The 4354-nt window shown below is 34.5% G+C and overlaps 1 protein-coding gene across 1 annotated transcript in view; it reads right to left on the bottom strand.

Moving 5' to 3' along the window:
* The window catches only part of LOC108292224 (pancreatic alpha-amylase), a 30906-nt gene that overhangs the window by 25065 nt on the left and 1487 nt on the right, over positions 1-4354 (bottom strand). The gene's annotated exons all lie outside the window — the stretch shown is intronic.

The following is a 4354-nucleotide window of genomic DNA, read 5'->3' as shown; positions in this document are numbered from 1 at the left end:
GGGGAGAAATGCCAGATGTAGGTGATGGGGAGGAAGGCAGCAAATCACACTGCCAGGTGTGTTCCTATGCAACAATTTTGCATGTTCTTCACATGTACCCCAAAACCTAAAATACAATAAAATAAATAAATGGGAAAAAAAAATAAATAAATAAATAAATAAATAAAAACAGAGAAAAAAGGTAAAGGTAAAGCTAGAACCAAATAAATGATGCAAATTCTAACCAAAGGAAAGACATTGTAGCTTTATTAGTATTGGATAAAAATCTAAGGCAAAATTAATGCCAAAAATAAAATGGTTGTACATTTATAGTTGAAAATGTCTGACTTTAACTAGAAATTTAACATATATATGTGTTTACTCGCCTTATGTTTAGAATTGCTAAAGCAAAAAATTGACAGTATAGTAAGAATAGGGAAATCCACAATTATGAGAGTTTTAATATAACAACCTTAATAAGAACAAGCAGATTTGAACAAATTTTTATTAACCTGACCAAATGCATACATTCTTTTGTTAATTGTCTACATAAAGTCAGAAGTTGAGCCTTTTAAAGAACTGAAACAATATGCTAATTGGACTAAGATCAAATAGTATGCTCTTGTTGATATGAACATTTATGTCCAAAGTCTTTGTTGTTGTATGAAGTGCTATCATGAAGATCTGTGTACATGTTTTTACATGGGTGAATGATTATGTAGGCTAGATAAGCATACGTGAAACTTGAAGCACATTTTTATACTTTCATATTATGCAAGTTGCCCTTATAAAGGTATCAATTTTTACTCTTTAGCAGCAATATATTATAGTAACTTCTGCCACACTCCCACTAAAAATTATCAAAGCTCTGATGTTTTGCCTAATATATTAAAAATGATTTAATTTGCATTTTTCCAAATTCCTTGCAAAGCTGAACATCATTTCACATTTTTTTTGGCATTTTGAGTTTCCTATTGAGATTTGCTTCTTCCTTTTCCCATCTAGTTTTGCTTTATTTTTTTTTTTCTTTATTGAATGTTTGGAGTTTTTACATTGTTGTCATGTATTGCAAATAGATCGTACTAACATATCACTGTTTTTTGAAGTCTTTCCAATGCAAATTTAAGTAATCATGGATGTTGGTAAGAATTAGGGTGGTGCCAAAGGTATGCCGACGTTATTATTTTTTCAACTACAACATGCATTGCTTAATGACAGGAATATGTTCTGAAGAGTAAGTCCTTAGGTAATTAAGCCACTGTGCAAATGTCATGGAATGTACTTCCATAAACCTAGATGCTGTAGTCTATTCCTCTAGGCTACAAACCTGTACAGCATGGTATTGTACTGAATACTACAAGCAACTATAATACATTGTATTTGTGTATCTAAATATATTTAAGCATAGTAATATACAATAAAAATATGGCACAATAAACTTATTGGACAACCATCATATATGCGGTGCATGACTGTATTCACCACACAAAAGGTTTTGTTAATTTTTAAAGTCATTATTTGTTTAACCAGAGTGGTTCCTTGTCCCTCCATATCTATGAGGAATTGGTTCCAGGACCCACCATGGATATTAAAAGCAACAACTGCTTGAGTCCTTTATATAAAATGTAGTATTTACATATAACTTTTACATCATCTCCGATTACTTATAATAACTAATGCATTGTGAATATGTAAGTTGTTACACTATGTTGTTAAGAAAATGATGACTAGAAAAAAAGTCCCTACATGTTCAGTATAGTACAACCATACTTTTCCTTGTATCATCCTTAGCTCTTGTTTAATAAGATTAGATTTAGGCAAGTGGTCAGGAGGATGGGAAGAGAGAGAGAGAGGAACAATGTATTAATGATACTTTTTTTTACTTTGTTTTTTGTTTCAGTTGGGGTCTCCCTATGTCACCCAGGCTGGAGTCTAGAGATGCAATCCTGATTCACTGCAGCTTCAAACTCCTGGGCTTAAGTGATCCTCCCTCTTCACCCTCCTGTTGTTGGGATTACAAGCATGAACCATTTATGCCCAGCATTGGTAGTTTTTTTTACAAAGTTAAAAGTCATTTTTTAAATATACTGAAATATCTTTTAATACTTTTTTTTTTTTTTGAATTACTGGTTACTTAGAACCCAAAGTCTGAAAGCCACTGAACAAAAATCTATTCCAATTGTCTCTTTCACTGTTAACACTCTCTGATCCTATGATTTATTTTTCTCTTGACTTTCTATATCCTAAGAGAAATATGAAAACCAAAGAGCTTAAGGAGATTTTGCGGTTGTATCAATCAGGCAGAATAGGTTATTCTGCAATTATTATTATTTTTTAATTTATTTTTATTATTATTTTTTTTTGAGACGGAGTTTCGCTCTTGTTACCCAGGCTGGAGTGCAATGGCACGATCTCGGCTCACCGCAACCTCCACCTCCTGGGTTCAGGCAATTCTCCTGCCTCAGCCTCCCGAGTAGCTGGGACTACAGGCACGCGCCACCATGCCCAGCTAATTTTTTGTTTTGTATTTTTAGTAGAGACGGGGTTTCACCATGTTGACCAGGATGGTCTCGATCTCTTGACCTCGTGATCCACCTGCCTCGGCCTCCCAAAGTGCTGGGATTACAGGCTTGAGCCGCTGCGCCCGGCCCTTCTGCAATAATTTAAAAAAGAACTAAAATTTTTCAGTGGCTTACAATAACCAAGTTTCTCATGTTCAACTAGGATCAACAAGGATACTCTTATTAGTCCCTTTGTAATGTCACAAAAACTTCCATTTTGACACATGCTTTAGCAATCTGGAAGTCCCCAAAATAAAACATTATTTCTGCTCACATTTCACAGCCAAAGCAAATCACATAGACATTCCCATATTCAACAGAATGGGAGTATTTCACTTCCAGTGAGGATCACTAGTATTTGTCGACAATAGTATACTGTGTATATGAGATCAGAAATAAAAACTGTAACAGGAAAAAGTATTTTCATTGAACATTTGAAAAACAAGAAATACGAGTTTAAATGTATTTTTTAAAGAAAAATACAATATATAGTTTCCCACACTCAACCTCAAGCTTCTTCACTTCCATCCTTTCCTTCCTTGGCAAGACATCTGATTTCTTCTCTAGCTTGTATGATCATTTCTACGGATGTTTTTGACTTACTTAATGTTCCCATAAACAACATATTATGGTATTTTGTGTAGCTACCTTTTTCTAAGCTTTGAAAAGTTTCATAAAATTGCTCACGTCTTCTTGAACTTTTGGATATTCAAAGATCCTGGTATATAAATGTCATATTAAGTGCTCTTTTATAATTAAAAAAAATTCTTATATAAAATACCTCTTTTCTCATTTCTTTTTTTTAAATCTTATTCTGTCACCCAAGCTGGAGTACAGTGGCACAATCTTGGCTCACTGCAATCTCCTCATCTCTGGTTCAAGTGATTCTCCTACCTCAGCCTCCTTAGTAGCTGGGACCACAGACACGTGCCTCCATGCCCAGCAATTTTTAGTAGACAGGGTCTCACCATGTTGGCCAGGCTGGTCTCAAACTCCTGACCTCACGTTGATCCACCTGCCTCAGCCTCCCAAAGTTCTGGGATTACGGGCCTAAGCCACTGCACCTGGCCCCCCTTTTTTTTCATTTCTAATTGATACTTTTTAAAAGGATACAACAGCCTCTAGTCTTTATATATTAGTCATAGATGTTCTAGTCTTATTTGATTTCTTCGCCTTTTCCTCACTGCTTAGATCTTATGCATGGTGGGTACAGGATATCTCTTTCCTGATGTTTTTTCAATGTTTTGCACCTGTGTGTCTGTGTGTATGTGTCTGTGTGTGTGTTTTAAGATTTCCTATTAGCTTTTATGTGCACACTCTATATATACCATGTGTTTTCAGAAAATATAGGGTGGGATATTTAGCAGCTTAAGTAAGAACTTTCTATTCTTCTTGAAAACCATCAGTTGCACCTCTTAGGTGTCTGACACGAGGGTTAGCTCACATATCTACTGAATAATCCTATTGAGGTCATTATTTTTCAGTATGCATTACTAAAGATAATGAAATCTAATGAAGTGTCTCACAGTTGACACATTAAAGAACTTTCCATTACTCACAAAAGGAAGTGCTGTCTTCTCAAAGCGTAGTAAAGATAACATAATTACTACAAGCACTCAGCACATTTAATGTTGAGATTTCAAAATTCATTTAGATAATCCTTTTGATCTTCTAGGTTATCAATTTCTTGAATTTATCTCCTTTCATCACCTTTCCTCTATGCTATTCCCATCTTGACATCCTAAAACTTGTAATCTTAGTCCTTTACTCTAATATTTTCAGTCACCCACTCTTTTTTTTTTTTTTTTTTTTTT

This window comes from Cebus imitator, unplaced genomic scaffold (assembly GCF_001604975.1).
Source record: "Cebus imitator isolate Cc_AM_T3 unplaced genomic scaffold, Cebus_imitator-1.0 Scaffold483, whole genome shotgun sequence".
NCBI classification, from domain to species: Eukaryota; Metazoa; Chordata; class Mammalia; order Primates; family Cebidae; genus Cebus; species Cebus imitator.
The sequence above is the reverse complement of the archived record's forward strand: the minus strand, read 5'-3'. Positions and strand labels throughout refer to the sequence as shown.